The sequence below is a fragment of the Leptidea sinapis genome, chromosome 24, assembly GCF_905404315.1.
Source record: "Leptidea sinapis chromosome 24, ilLepSina1.1, whole genome shotgun sequence".
Taxonomy (NCBI): Eukaryota; Metazoa; Arthropoda; class Insecta; order Lepidoptera; family Pieridae; genus Leptidea; species Leptidea sinapis.
This window is the reverse complement of record NC_066288.1, coordinates 3,624,922-3,642,234: the sequence shown is the minus strand read 5'-3', so window position 1 is coordinate 3,642,234 and position 17,313 is coordinate 3,624,922. Positions and strand designations below refer to the sequence as shown.

Genomic DNA, 17,313 nt, shown 5'->3' with positions numbered 1-17,313 from the left:
ACCAAAATCATTGTTTGTTAGTACCTACTTTAATTGATAAAATGTTAATTTCTCATGTAAGTGACAATAGGTTAGAATAAAGTTATATAAACCTAATCAAATCATCTCACAGGTGACTTTAAGACCACCAGAGTCAGTAGTGATTTAGTATACATCGGAACGGAGGACGTGAAACAACAAGCAATCCCTTATGTCTAGTGATATAATAATGAAAATCACTATTTAGTGCATAAAAGTGACAATTTTTGTGAACGTATATTAAATTTTCATGAATTTTCTTACAATGAACAGTCATAATATTTATTTCTTTAAATATTTCTTTCAGAGACTGTCTATAACCATGCTAATATAAAGCACGAACAGCTCTCTTTTGCAAAGCAAACACTATTTTAATTTCAGCAGCATAACCCCACAGCATAACACCGTACGTCATGATGCTGTGAAAATAAAAATATAAAAATACACTAATCTAACGGTAGCAACATTCGTGTACTCTCTAATCTTTCTAACGGCATATACCGCAGAGCTGAGTCTATCTGTTAGTTGGGCCATATGTGGACCCCACTGGAGATTTTTATCTAACGTGATACCCAAAGACTTGACAATTCTTTCATAGTCTGCCATTCAAAATATTACGAATTTGACCGAACAACTGTTACTTTTTTTTTTTCAAATAAAATATATGTTGGTCATCTTTCTCTGTGAGATTCTTACTTTAATCGTATTGTCGTAATTTTTCACACCATTATTGCATCATATTGTCGGTTGTCAAAATAAGGAGTAATATAATTTAAATAGACGGAAGTTGTACCACAAGAAATTAGCACTTCATTTCTATAATCTTCTTAATAATATTTCTACGGTAATGTTATAAGCCAATTGCGTTAAATGGGTGGATTAAGGTACTTGTAATGATGTGAGATCAATGGACACATTACATGTGTATCTATATACATACGAAAACTAATTTATCTTGAACTAAATATGCAAATGTTCTCGTACCTAGTACTTAGGCATCCGGATAGTCCACAGACCAACCGAAACAGAACGGTTCTGCCTTTCTTGTCGGTTTTAAGTGGGTGAGCGTGTAGGCACAGGCCCTAAAGGTCACAACGTACACTACCTATATTTTTTGAAGTTATGGTTCTTCAGGCGCGTTATGAAAAAATGATGAGAGTGAAATTTCAAAATGCGCGCGCATCACTGTAACACAAAAGTAATAGGTTGAAGTTGGTTCCTAAAATTTTCGTCTTTTTTTTATGGAATAGGAGGACAAATAGCGTACGGGTCACCTGGTGTTAAGTGATCACCAGTGACCACCAGAGGAATCACAGGAGCGTTGCTGGCCTTTAAGGAAGGTGTACGCGCTTTTTTTTGAAGGTACCCATGTCGAATCGTCCCGGAAACACCGCACAAGGAAGTTCATTCCACAGCTTTGTAGCACGTGGAAGAAAGCTCCTTGAAAACCGCACTGTGGAGGACCGCCACAAATCCAGATGGTGTGTGGCTGATATCTTAACTTGTGGCGTGTCGTGCGAAGGTGGAATTCGGCGCCAGGAATCAGGTTAAACAACTCTTCGGAATACTCCCAGTGATAAATGCGGTAGAAGACACACAATAAAGCGACATCTCTGCGCAACGCCAAGTGATCCAGCCGTTCACACAGCACTAGGTCGCCGACAATTCGAGCTGCTCTACGTTCCACGCGGTCAAATAGGTCGAGCTGATACTGGGGTGTGCCAGACCAGAGATGACAGCAATACTCCATGTGTGGCCGGACCTGCGATTTGTACAGCGCTAGAACGTGGGCCGGCTTGAAGTATTGCCGTGCTCTATTGATGACGCCCAGCTTCTTCGAATTCACTTCACTTCCAATTTGGCTTTGCCCTCCAGATGGCCACGAAATTGGCAATCGCTCGAGATTTCGAGACCCAGTATTCCGATACTAGGCGAGGCTTTAAGGGAAGTGTTGTCGAAGAGCGGTGATACGGCGAATGGGGTTTTTTTAGTAGTAAACGCGCAAACTTGAGTCTTTTGGGGGTTAAATTGGACAAGGTTCAACTTACCCCATTCCGCGACCTTCTCGAGAGAGGACTCGATAGAAGACACAAGTTTCTCCCGGCACTCGTCGACGATTTCCCGAGAGAGACCTGCATGGCCCGTGTATACGGCATCACCAGTGCTGTCATCTGCATAGCAATGTATGTTAGAGGTGTCCAACATTTCATTGATATGCAGAAGAAAGAGTGTGGGAGATAGCACACAACCTTGGGGCACTCCAGCGTTCACGGGTTTCGGGTTCGAGCAATATTCGTCGACAACGACCTGTATGCTGCGCCCAGTGAGGAAGCTGGAGGTCCACTCAAGCTCTCGGGAAGCCCAAATGATGGAAGTTTTGAGAGGAGCGCCTTGTGCCATACACGATCAAAGGCCTTCGCTATATCCAGGCTAACTGCCAGGCCTTCCCCCATGCCTTCAATAGCCGCCGCCCATCTATGTGTTAGGTATACCAGAAGATCACCTGCTGACCGACCATGGCGAAAGCCTTACTGTCAGTCGTTGATCAACTGGTGAACCTCTAGGTATTCCAAGAGCTGGCGGCTAATGTTGCTCTCCATGATTTTGGAGAGCAGGGAGGTAATAGCAATAGGCCTGTAGTTCGCCGGATCCAAACTGTCTCCTTTTTTTTTGGATCGGATGGACAAGGGCTGACTTCCATGAGTCAGGGACTACGCCTACGCAAAGACTAAGCGTCATTCGTTATTTTTTCTGGTTTCTTCGTCCATTACTAGGGTTCAAGCCCATACAGCCGTATTCATTATTAAATAATTTATTGTCAAAGCCATCTTTGGAACGTCTAATTAGCTAATAATAAACAAACAATATTTATTACGAACACTACTACTCTAAATATATAATATAATGTCGAAACTAACTGCTTAACCGCAGACAATCTAGCTAATATATTTTTTAATGATTCTTCAGCGAGACCGCAGCGTACAGCTAGTATTTAAATAAATGTAGTTTATGTAAGATTACAATTCCATATTTATCTTAATGGCAATAATATTATGGAACAGGGAATTTAACTACGATTTTATACACTCGAGCGATTTAAAGACAAACATACCACAACAATTGATGCAAATTCTATTGTTATAATTTACGTAGTATTGTTTATTTATTATATATGTATGGTTCCATTATTATTGTCAACATAAATGTGTGTTGCGTCACATAATATAGAATCTGATAATTCTTAGTTTTTTTTAATACGTAGCTTAACTTATCGTTAACAATTTTTTGTATTTTTATATTGTCAACCGATTTTAAGTTTATTGTAATTTTCTTATGTCTGTTAATATCGATTTCTAACTTTTTATTTTTGTTATATTAAGTAGCTTTTTTTGTGGCAAATTCAAATTCAAATATTTTTATTCAAAATAGGATTTAAAATCACTTATTGAACGACAAAATCTACCACCCATTCAAAAGAGACTGCCTCTCAGACCTGAGAAGAATGGGCGCAAGAAACTCAGCGGGCTTTTTTTTTAATATAAAATATGGATTACAATGTAATATCTTACAATAAACATTTATAATTAATGAGCCTGAGGGTGTTCGCTTTATTCCCAGTCCGTGGTGTCATTAAGAAAATCGTTTATGCTATAATAACCTTTCCCACACAAACGTTTTTTAACAATTCTTTTAAATTTCGTAACACATTTGTTTTGTACATTTTCTTAGAAGCATATACATCGCCCAACAAAAGACTTACTAACTCGACCCAACCGAGTAGTAGGCACAACAAGTTTATGTTTGTTCCTCGTGTTAACATTATGAATGACACAGTTTCTAGAAAATTCCTCAATGTGCTTATGAACATACAAAACATTATCAAAAATGTATTGAGAAGCAACAGTCAAAATGTTTATTTCTTTAAATTTTTCTCTTAATGATTCTTTAGGACCTAGGTTATAAATCGCGCGAATAGCCCTCTTCTGCAGCACAAAGATAGTATTAATATCGGCCGCACAGCCCCATAACAATATACCATAGGACATAATACTATGAAAATAACTAAAGTATACTAATCTCGCCGTATCTATGTCAGTTAACCGTCTAATTTTCTTAACCGCATATGCTGCAGAACTAAGCCTATTCGCCAATCCTTCAATATGGGGGCCCCACTGCAATTTGGAATCAAGATTATACAATAACTATAAAGGTTATACAATAACTAGCTGACTCAGCAAACGTTGTATTGCCGATATTAAAATCGCGATACAAAAGTAACTGTAGATCGTAGATGGGTGAATATTTGAAGTTGTATGTATTTTTTAATGCTGACTCATAATCAAACAAATTTAAATAAAAATGTTAAAAAAATGTTAAAAAAATTTCGTGTGGACAACCTTTAACATTAAGGGGGATGAAAAATAGATGTTGTCCGATTCTCAGACCTACCCAATGCACTCAAAATTTCATGAGAATCGGTCAACCCGTTTTGGAGGAATTCAAAGTTTAACACCATCACACGAGAATTTTATATACTTATTAGATATATGTGACTTAGACTGGGAATAAAGCAAGCACCCTCAGGCTATTTAATAATAATAATAATTTTACTTTACGCAATTATATTACGACGAATATTAAAGGAGAGAAGAAGCCCGCTGAGTGTCTTGCGCTCGTTCTACTTAGGTCTGAGGCATAAATTTTCGAATGGGTGGGTAGTTTTTGACGTCCAATAAGTGATATTATATCCTACTAGCTGACCCGACAGACGTAGTTCTGTAGATAATAAAAAAAACTTTTATAGGAATTTGCCAATAATATTTCAAAACATCAAGATTATTTCGTAAAAAATGCTCCCTATTGTTATAATGAAATTGTTTCACAGTCGAACTGTCAAACCGTACGTCACTAAATTCTCTCATAGAAAATATGTCCATACAAAACAAATAATGAAAATAAAAATAATTATGGGTCCCAAATCGAAATAAAAACAATCCTATCTCTCAAGTTGGACTAAACTGCACTCCATGAAGTAATCCCCATTTAAATCGGTTCATTAGTCCATCGCGGACAAACAACGTGACACGTAATTTATATATATTAAGATTTAGAATAAAAATATTTGAATTTGTTAATTTTGATGAGTCTCTTTCTGAACATCGCACTTGTATTATATTCATAAGTAGGTATCACCAATGCTAATTTTACCACACATCTATATATAAAAATGAATTGCTGTTCGTTAGTCTCGCTAAAACTCGGGAACGGCTGGACCGATTTGGCTAATTTTAGCCTTGAATTATTTGTGGAAGTCCAGAGAAGGTTTGAAAGGTGAATAAATATATAAAACCTTAGAATTATTTTTATTCTTTCCCCGTCGTTCAGAAATTATATTAAAATAATAGTTTATAATGAATAACTAATTAGAAGACGTAGTCCCTGACTCATGGAAGTCAGCCCTTGTCCATCCGATCCAAAAAAAAGGAGACAGTTCGGATCCGGCAAACTACAGGCCTATTGCTATTACCTCCCTGCTCTCCAAAAACATGGAGAGCATAATTAGCCGCCAGCTCTTGGTATACGAATTCCACCTTCGCACGACACGCCACAAGTGAGGATATCATCCTCACCATCTGGATGTGTGGCAGTCCTCCACAGTGCGGTTTACAAGGAGCTTTCTTCCACGTACTACAAAGCTGTGGAATGAACTTCCTTGTGCGGTGTTTCCGGGACGATACGACATGGGTACCTTCAAAAAAAGCGCGTACACCTTCCTTAAAGGCCGGCAACGCTCCTGTGATTCCTCTGGTGTTGCAAGAGAGTGTGAGCGGCGGTGATCACTTAACAGCAGGTGTACGCTCGTTTGTCCTCCTATTCCATAAAAAAAAAAAAGATCATAACTGCGTGTCTGACAATATCAAATTGAACCCTTATAAAATGCCAGTACCTCTTTCAGGAAAAATCGAAAATAATAATATAATTTCATTCACACCGAATATTTATTTTTATTAAAAAAAGGATTCGTTTTGTTTGTTTCTTTTATTTATTGATTGAGGCAGTATGAAGTCGGCCGGGTCAGTTAGTATCTATATAAATATGTCAGATTGGGAGAAAAGTATATTGAAACCCGCACTCTTGTCACCATTTAACTTGCGAGATTTTTATTATTATTTGAATTTTGAAAATCGTATTGGAATTGATATTTAACGACGAAAACGGTCACTTTATATTTTTTTTGTTGCGTTTGAAGTCAGTTACAGAAGTACTAGGTGCCAATGCCAATTGTCATTTGGTGAAGAAGCCTAAATCATCAATCTTATGAAGTATTTGATTAATTGTACAATAGCCACTTCTATTTTGCAGGTAAAGATAAAGGTTTAAAGGAGGAACTAGAGGAGTTTTCCTTCTTCCATAGGTATATTATATATTATCACATTTCGTAACAAAGTTTCTCACAATCTTTTGTACCAGATAACTTTCCTAACAAACATATAGCTGAGTAACATGCTACGATTAAATTGTTTTATTATTTATGAAATAGATATGATATATTCTTCGTAATATGATTCTTTACAATTCCGAATACGTCTACTAATAAGCGATGAAACTGTACCGATAGAATTGCGAATACCAACGATCGCAAAAAATAGAATTTATCCTATTTTGTTATGTATTATATTGTGGAAGCACTTCTATTGTTTTCGAAGATAAATTACTAACCAATAAATTCATATATAATTCCACAAAATTCATAATTCAAATTAATAGTTTTTTACGAACCTACGTACTGTATGCCTGAATACCTAATTCGCGAATATTCCACATAATTCGTAATTCAAATTAATGGTTTTTTACGAACCTACGTACTGTATTCCTGAATACCTAATTCACGAAAATTCCACATAATTCATAATTCAAATTAATGGTTTTTTACGAACCTACGTACTGTATGCCTGAATACCTAATTCGCGAAAATTCCACATAATTCATAATTCAAATTAATGGTTTTTTACGAACCTACGTACTGTATGCCTGAATACCTAATTCGCGAAAATTCCACATAATTCATAATTCAAATTAATGGTTTTTTACGAACCTACGTACTGTATTCCTGAATACCTAATTCGCGAAAAGTCCACATAATTCATAATTCAAATTAATGGTTTTTACGAACCTAACGCGCATAGGCTTCACAGTGGCCGATTATTAAGTAACACCTCAGAAATAAATGTTTTAACAATCAAAACATGGACGCAGGGATGATAGTTGAGATCTGACGTCATTCATGTGTCAGTTTACAAGGACGATTACCTTTTTTATATGTTTACTTCATTGAATTTATTCTTTGATTCATTAATACTGTTGTCATGCCCAAAACCATTCAATAATGGAAGTTAAGTTTGCAGAAAGTGAAAAATTCATGTAATTCATGGGGCACACTAAAAGTTTTGTACTTCTAGCTAATCGAAACTATTTCGAATGTTATATTTTTTGAAACGTTCCAATTTTCTTAGTAATAACAAAAACAATTGGCGGGAAATCATTTGTCAATTGTTTTTTATCACACATCAAAGTTCTGTGACGCAACGAAAATGGAATTAAGTCGAAAAGATTTTCGGGGATGATTTTTATTATTTTAAAATTCTCTCTCTCCGCAAGACTGTGCCGAATGCTTTTGGGAGAGAAGCACGAATTCCGAATAGTGATAGCGTTCAATCAGCACTTAGAAATCATGCCTTCAGTCTTCAATCATGTGTGTATCTCGTTTTAAAAAATTGGTTCAATCGCATGAAAAAATGTTTAAAATGTAAAGGACAGTATTTTGAAAAACAATAAACATTATATTTTCGTTATAAAATGTTGTTTTTGTAAGTTACGCAAAACATTTAGTTTTTCGTTATTCATTAATTCAACATGAATTTAGCTATTTAACATATTGTTATTGTCACTACTTAAGATACTGCTAATATGAATATATTAGCAGTATCTTAAGTAGTGACATTATTCAGAATGAATTAGAAATTATTACCTTAGTAGGTATGTGTTGACCTTCGCACTGCTTTTTTTGGTAGCTAAGGTATTGAATTCCTATTAATGGATATTTATTTTGTTCATGCGGACACTTTTTTGTATATATTTTGAATGGAATTGTATAATTAAATTAATGGATGAGGCAAAAAGTAAATATTAGGTACTATTAATAAATTATTTATGCCGTCAATGGAAAAACAGAGTGTAAGTAAAAAAAACTGTTTTCAGGAATCTTACCAAAATAGAAACGTAAATAATATAATAATACATTGGAGTCCTATGTATTATTGGAGACCAGTGGGAGGCTCCTTTGCACAGGATGCCGGCTAGATTATGGGTACCACAACGGCGCCTATTTCTACCGTGAAGCAGTCATGTGTAAGCATTACTGTGTTTCGGTCTGAAGGGCGCCGTAGCTAGTGAAATTACTGGGCAATGGGACTTAGCATCTTATGTCTCAAGGTGACGAGCGCAGTTGTAGTGCCGCTCAGAATTTTTGGGGTTTTTTCAAGAATCCTGAGCGGCACTGCATTGTAATGGGCAGGGCGTATCAATTACCATCAGCTGGACGTCCTGCCCGTCTCGTCCCTTATTTTCATAAAACATTGTTATTATGGGTAGTCTTCATATCGATTAATTAGAATTTCATACGCTAGGAATTAGCATTTTGAAATATAATAATATTGATTCACGAAACGTTCGAGTTTTTCGTACATATATATATGTAATATTGTAGCTAGGTGCGTAATATTTATAATATAATGTGTGCGTTACATATACATGTCGCAGGGATATGATTAAAACAGAGATTTGGTCAATTCCATAAGGGATTTGATCAAATCACGGAAGATGTTAAAATAACAAAAGGATTTTATCATTTCTCTAAACAAATCTAGTGATTTGATCAAATACCAGAATTGGTCCCGTAAAATAACAAAAAATATTTCCTTTGGCATATTTTAAAAGAATTATCTGGTAAGACTTGACATAATTTTTATCATTACAGCAACGTTGTATGAGGACAACCAACTTTCAGGAAAATTATTAATAATTAGATTGCTACTTCAGCCGCTCTTTTTGAAATCATTAGTAGGCGAAAACTGAATTTTGTTGGGTGATCCTGATAATGTAAAAGCTATTTATAACTTTTGTCGGGGGTTAATTAATTAATTAATAAATAATAATGATAATAATGTCGGGGGTTGACTGTAAGTTAATCAGCCTGACCGCGGTGGTTAAAATCACTAGATAAAATTGGCAACGATACCTTTACTTGGGAATTTCTTTCTGGATTGACACGATGTGTCAGTTACACAGTTTCAAAAATTCCAATAAAACAGAAGTGGGAATTAAATATCTGGATTTCAAAATTTTGCAGCATTTTATCTCGCCGCCGTGGCTCGTCGATTGGTAATTCTCACGAAGTATAACATAATATTCATCTGGAGGCACAATTTTCACCACAGAGTCACGTCAAGAACACTTTCTTTTCAAAATTAAATATTTTGTAGTACCTACCTCCATTACATCATATTTATTTCCGTAGTAATATTGCTTGTTTGTCCTCTTTACCCACATTACTGCAGCTGATTTAAATTGTTCAATTTGATTGAGTCCAAATGGTGTTTCCTTATCTTGCCGCCGCTCTAACATTATCCCAATCGTTTCATTAACTAGCATGCGCGGACGCTACCAAAACAAACGCTGTCATGATTTTTTGTCATTTCACGGAACCAATTCTGGTATTTGATCAAATCACTTGATTTGTTAAGAGAAATGATAAAATTTTGTTGTTATTTTAACATCTTCCGTGATTTGATCAAATCACTAAGGATATTGACCAAATCTCTATTTTTATCATATCCCTGCGACATACATATTTTATACATATGTATTTATATATAAGACTAGCTGACCCGACAGACGTTGTTCTGTAGATAATAAAAAAAAAATGTGTTGTATAGGAATTTGCCAATAATATTTCAAAACATCAAGAATTATTTCGTAATAAATGCTCCCTGTTGTTATAATCAAATTATTTCACGGCGGAACTGTCAAACCGTGCGTCACTAAATTCTCTCATAGAAAAATGTCCATACAAAATAAATATGGAAAATAAAAATAATTATGGATCCCAAATCGAAATAACAACTATCCTATCTCTCAAGTTGGACCAAACTGTACTCCATGAAGTAATCCCTATTAAAATCCGTTCATTAGTTTAGGAGTCCATCGCGGACAAACAACGTGTCACGTAATTTATATATATTAAGATTATATATTACAAAAATTATAGCAGCTAAGATTCAAATTCAAATTCAAATTCAAATATTTTTATTCAAAATAGGATGTGAAATCACTTATTGAAAGTCAAAAAAAAAACTACCACCCATTCCAAAGTGAATGCCTCAGGCCTGAGAAGAATGGGCGCAACAAACTCAGCGGGCTTTTTTTTTTCATCAAAAATATGTTTTACAATTAAAGTAACATTTACAAAGTAATATTGTACAATTAAACTTATTATTTAATAGCCTGAGGGCGGTCGCTCCATTCCCAATCTGTGGTATCATTAAGAAAGTCATTTATGTTATAGTAACCTTTACCACACAAACGTTTTTTAACAATTCTTTTGAATAACGTAACACCTTTGTTTTGAACATTTTCTGGGATCTTGTTGTAAAAGCATATACATCGCCCCACAAAAGACTTACTAACTCGACTAAGCCGAGTAGTAGGCATCATCAGTTTATGTCTGTTCCTGGTGTTAACATTATGGTTATGACAGTTTCTGGCAAATTCACTTATGTGCCTATGAACATACATTACATTATCAAGAATATATTGAGAAGCAACAGTCAAGATGTTAATTTCTTTGAATTTTGCTCTCAATGATTCTCTAGGACCTAGGTTATAAATAGCGCGAATAGCCCTCTTCTGCAGCAATTTGTGCTATGTATGCTGTTTTAATATCAGCAGCGTTGCCCCATAGCAATATACCATAGGACATAATACTATGGAAATAACTAAAGTATACTAGTCACGCCGTATCTATGTCAGTTAATTGTCTAATTTTTTAAACCGCGTATGCTGCAGAACTAAGTCTGTTCGCCAATCCTTCAATATGGGGGCCCCATTGTAATTTGGAATCTAGAGTTATGCCAAGAAAATAAGAGAATTTGAACGTGCTAAGTCATATTTATAAGTTATATTTATTCGTTTTTATGTCTTTTAAAATATTTTCTCTGTTGTTCATGTGATTTATAGCATAAGTTGTGAGTTGTGACGACCTGTATACCTACTAAGCTAGAGGTCCCGGGTTCGAATCCCGGTAGGTGCAAGCATTTATATGATGAATATGGATGTTTGTTTCCGAGTCATGGATGTTTAAATGTATTTATGTATGTTTATATGAATTTATGTATGTTTAAGTAACTATATTGTATTAAATATATCGTTGTAATGTAACCCATAACACAGGCTATATATGCTTAACTTGGGGCAAGATAATTTGTGTGAAAAGTGTGTCAATATTATTATTATTATTATTATTATTAAGTGTTATTAGCATTAGTTGTTAACCTTTGTGGTTTTCTTAGATGCTAAGTTGACCTAGATTTATATCGGTATTTGGTAAAGAAGCCATTAATTATCAATCTTATGAAGCATTTGATTAATTACAAAAGCCACTTTTGTTTTGCAGGTACAAGTTTAAAGGGATTTTAGGTACTAGGAATATTTTGTTGAAAAACAACCACTTTGTACTTTATCATAGTCTTATTACTTAAAGGTTAAATATTCTGAAGTAAGTTACCAAATAAGAAATTTTAAATCTACACTATAAAACTGTGTATATGTTTGCCATTTCAGTAATCGAAATCATTATACTTCTTTAGGCGCGTTATGAAAAAATTATGAGAGTGAAATTTTAAGATGCGCGCGCATCACTGTAACACAAAAGTAACAGGGTGAAGTTGGTTCCTAAGATTTTCTGACGTTTGTGTCATTCGTTATTTTTTTTTTGGTTTTTCCGTCCATTATTAGGACAGGCAAAGGGTTCGAGCCCATACAGCCGTATTCATTATTAAATAATTAATTGTAAAAAGCATCTTTGCGAGATTTTTTACAAAATTGTTCTTTCTAAAAACGTAGAATAGCACGAGGAATAAATTATTTTTAATGGTTTATCCATCGTTAGGCCAAAGAAGTATAACTTCTTGCGTGCATACATAAGTACAGTCACACATTTTATTTCATATATCTTGGCAGGAAATTTTACCTCCCGGTCTTAATAGGGACTTAACTTGAAACGAGCTAACGAACGATATGAGGCCTTCTGTGTGTTTAGTTGTGAAAAGTCTTTCTCTTACCCCCCGAGAAACCCACGTTTCCGATTCCAGTTCCATTTTTTCAATAATGAGATTCTACTATTATGTACATCGTTTTTCAATAAAATAATTGTCGCATACTTGTTTTAAATATAGAGAAAAGTAATTTGGTTCAATTGGATTACTTCCCGGTCAAATTATATTTCTAATAATTATACCTCCCGGTCTTAAATTGAAACGAGTTAACGAACGATTTGAAGCCGTTTGTGTGTTTCGTTGTGTGAAGTCGGTGTTTATCATGGGGCCATAGCACACATGCATACAGTTGGCAGTTGAGAATGGTGGCTATTTTGTGGTCACACATCCCATTCATGAGAAACCTTCACACAAGTACTCCCGAGCGCGGCCTTCACGAAACAATCGACAACCGGCAATGCATAAAAGATTTACATATTTTTATAAAATGACTAGCTGACCCGGCAAACCTTGTTTTGCCATATAAATTATTTTTAGAGTTAGACCGTTTCTTGGACATTGCAACATTACTTTATTTTTGTAAAATAAAAGAATTGTTCTAAAATAAACATAGCCTAAGTTACTCCTTATTACATACATCAGCTACCTACCAACAAAAGTCCCGTCAAAAAAGGTCCAGCCATTTCAGAGATAAGCCGGAACAAACAGACCTTTATTTTGGTACCGTATTTATATTCATATATACATGTAGTTAAAAACGGTTATTTCAATATTACAAACAGACACTCCAATTTTATTTATATGTATAGATAACGTCTTGAATCTTGAATATTTGTTGGTGAGTTTTTGTGTTAATCATTGAAAGATTTACTTAATCAGAATTTTAAACTATGAAAATAATATAAAATACTCGATGCTATAGTAGGTATTATGTTAATATTTAAAATATAATATTTCACTTACAGTGTTGGACAGATCCATCAACAATTAATCTATATAGGTAAATATTTGTGTTCTTATTAGTTTATGTTGTTTGTTATACTTATACTTGTTATATTGATCGCTGGCAAAATTATTAAAAATGGTACTCTTTATGATTTCCTGACATATCTATATATTCCTATATCTTTATGTTTTACTAGGTGCACGTGACCGCGAAACGGACGTTAAATGCAGCAAAAAATTCGGGTTGCTTTCCAGGACTGCCAGCATAAAAACGCATTGATTTTCTCAAAATTGGAAACAAAAAGTCCAATCTTGCTAAATCTCATCTTTTTTACAAACACGTTTTGTTTTATTTTCACAAGAGCTTTGTTGATTTGAGTGTGCATGTGTAGATTTTAAAATGTACACGTTTTGCCTCTCAAAACTTATTAAATATACCATACTACAAAACAACAAGATATAGATCCAGTTTCAAATTCATGGCTTCCCGTATTTGGAATGATTTACCACCACCTCTTAGAATGATAAAAAATATAAATCAGTTTAAGGGTAAATATAAAATGGCATTGTTAAAAAAACAACAGGAAGCTGAAAATTTTAATTATTGTGTATGGAAAGAACTTCCCTTATATAAATATTTTTCATGATTAAACCATAATATTTGCAACTCGTTTCATATTACATTTAAACTGACACATTGACACACACTCATATATTTATACAACACACACACTCATATATTTATACAACACACACACTCACAAACACACTCATAATTTATACAGAGGTTGATACATTTAGAAAAAGTTTAGATCTGCATTGTTATCGTTATTAGTTTGCCCTCTTTACTATGTATCCCACCTTACATCTTAGGGAGATGGGAATGGCTGAAAACCAGCGCTGCATGAAAATATTATTTCAGGCAGCATAAGCTGAGCCTACTCCCTTTTGTCTTAATGTATGTTTTGTAATAAGCTGATATTGTATACTTAAATTAAGTTCAAGGCAATAAATTTTATTATTATTATTATTATTATTATTATTATTATTATTATTATTATTAGATCATAAGTGCAGTACTGCAATGTTGACAGAATGACACCCAGGTTAATAATTACTAATATGGTATTACTAATCTAAGAATTGTATTTACATACGGCCGTTCCCAGTATACTTGAGATAAAAATCGTTACCATCGTTTTCTGTCCCAATAATCTTATATCTACAGTGACGCATCTTATCCGTGCACGCTTTCTGTCAATGGGAGGACGTATAGCTTACCAGCGATAGAAGTTTGTATGGAAATTGCAATTCACGCGTCCCAATATAAGGCGATAAGAATGATTTATCGGGTATATTGGGACAGCGTCAGATTATTGATAGCTGACAGTAGAAGTTAGTAGTATCTCTATCTGTAGATAGTATATTGGGAACGGCCGTTAAAGTTATGAAAATGTATCAACATAATATTCAGCAGCTTCCAAAATTTGTCTCCAGCCATTCTTATCACATACGCGTTTCGAAAAGAACTTTAATAGATCGTATCCGGAAATATATTTTACTAAACGTTGTTGTAGTTATCTAATAGACATTATACACGATATTTGCGTTCAAATATATCCTGAGATATTGATATTTCAAAGAGACCAATATTGTTTGGCCACTTGTCATTAGGAACCGAAGAAGTCCATTAATATATGGCTCAAGTAGTTAAATCAAATCGCAGACTATTTACCAGTATAATTTGGAGAAAGCCCGAAAATAGATGAAAAACATTGTTTCTGTAGAAGATTCGATATAATCCTTCCGGCTTCAGTAACACAATCATCATCATTAGGTTTCTTCAAATTTGGTGGCTTTCAATCTTAATCTCTATTTAGACATTTTTAAATAGGTGTACCCTTATAATATGAGTTGTAGGTAATTCTATAGATTTACTAGCTGACTCAGCAAACGTTGTATTTCCGATACAAAAGTAACTGTTAATCGTAGATCGGTGAAAATTTGAAGTTGTATATATTTTTTAATGTTGTCTCATAATCAAACAAATTAAAAAAAAATGTCCAATAAATTTAAAAAAAAATTGGCGACCACATTTAACATTTAGAGGGATGAAAAATAGATGTTATCCGATTCTCAGACCTACCCAATATGCACTCAAAATTTCATGAGAATCGGTGTAGTTAAACTCCTTCGAAACGGCATGTTTAGTTTAACTACAAACACCGCGACATGAGAATTTAATATATTAGAAGATAAAAAGTCCCAAATCATAATAACTACTGTTTGACACATTTCATATATGAGTACTGAATTTATTATTATTATTAATAGACATAGATAAATTTATATATTACTAAAAATTTTCGTTGTTCAAAATAAATTGGATTTGTTACTTCTCTTTTTTTAAATTTGAGAACTCTACTTTATTCGGTACCAACAAATAGCAAACAATACGTTTAAAACACACTTTCAAATCATATTTAAAAATAATTTTGTGATTGATTGTAATAATATACATTTTTCGGAAAACTTTTTATTTTTAACATTAATAACTCTATCCAGCATCCGGTTCTCTACAAAATTACAATTTCATTAATGTTGTTATATTTTTGTTTAATCGTTAATAAGACGTGTGATAAATGATTGAGTTTCTATTACCTGTGTTAGTTCGAGAGCACTTTCGCTAAGACCACTCACTACACATACAGCCGGCCAACAGTACACAGACCGACAGACACCAAGATAAGCTTTGCGCGGCCGCGTGTTCGCCGCAACACTTATACCTTCGGTTTCTCGTAACACTTTCCCCACCAACGTCTCATCTCGTAATTTCTCTTTTCGTTAAATGCTTATCACAAATATATTCGCGGTCAAGTGCTGGCGCGACTTATCATTGCCGCTAATGATAATAATTGAAGCTCTTCACACAAATTTTGAAGCTCGCCAGTGGGAGGCTCCTTTGCACAGGATGCCAGCTAAGTTTTCGGTACCACAGCGGCGATTATTTCTGCCATAAAGCAATAATGTGTAAGCATTACTGTTTTTCGGTCTGAAGGGCGCCGTAGCTAATTACTGGGCAAATGAGGCTTAATACTTATGTCTCAAGGTGACGAGCGCAGTTGTAGTGCTGCTGAGAATTTTTGAGGTTTTTCAAAAATCCTGAGCGGCCCTGTACTGTTATGGGCTGTGTCTATACCATCAGCTGAACGTCATGCTCGACTCATCCCTTATTTTCATAAAAAATGCGTCTATGACGCAATAGTTTGAACCGTTGATTCTCTCCACGGAATACCAGGTTTGATTCTCGCCTATCACCTACCAATATGTTTTCTGTTTTTGAATTCATATGTATACCTATTGGACGCTTTACAAAATAGTCAACGCTCCTGTGATTCCTCTGATGCCACAAGAGAGTGTGGGCCGCGGTGATCACTTAATTTCAGGTGACATTTTCCTTTTTTCAGGTTTGTCTGAAATGAAATGAAATTTATTTATTGCGTCAAGTACAGTATACATTATAGATCTTAAATTTATTGTAGTGTCTTCTATTGGGCTAATTTAAATTAACATGCAAAAAGATTACTTAAAATTTAAAAAAATCCTTTACACTATAATTTTTTGTCGATTAACCATTTAAACAGGAGTCCAGTAAATTGTTTCTGCTGTATGTTTGTTTTTATTTCTAGAGGTAGATAATTAATTAATTTTATGCACATTGCGTAGCTAATATTTAGGTATATTGTTGTTCTGCGACAGTGACCATAAACCGGTCCTCCTGTTCTACCTTAAAAATAAAATTAAAAGTTTGGTACAGCCCCAATAGCTGGTACTATGGATGCCGGATCTATAACTCGGAATCAAACATTAAAAATAATATAAATATTTGCACCCAACGATTATCGAACCCAAGACCCCTGGATCATGTAGTCTGGATCACTATTTACACTTACTTGATAAAAAAACTACGATTAAAATAACCCCTTTTCAAAAACAGAAAAGTATAAAATTACTTAAT

General features: G+C 34.4%; 1 protein-coding gene across 1 annotated transcript in view; it reads right to left on the bottom strand.

Annotated features, from left to right (window-relative positions):
• The window catches only part of LOC126971635 (acyl-CoA Delta-9 desaturase-like), a 46,054-nt gene extending 30,020 nt beyond the window's left edge, over nucleotides 1-16,034 (bottom strand). Inside the window, exon 1 of the mRNA XM_050817998.1 lies at nucleotides 15,957-16,034. The gene's annotated coding sequence lies outside the window, so the exon portion shown is untranslated. The remainder of the gene's footprint in view (nucleotides 1-15,956) is intronic.
• Between the last annotated feature and the right edge of the window lie 1,279 nt (nucleotides 16,035-17,313).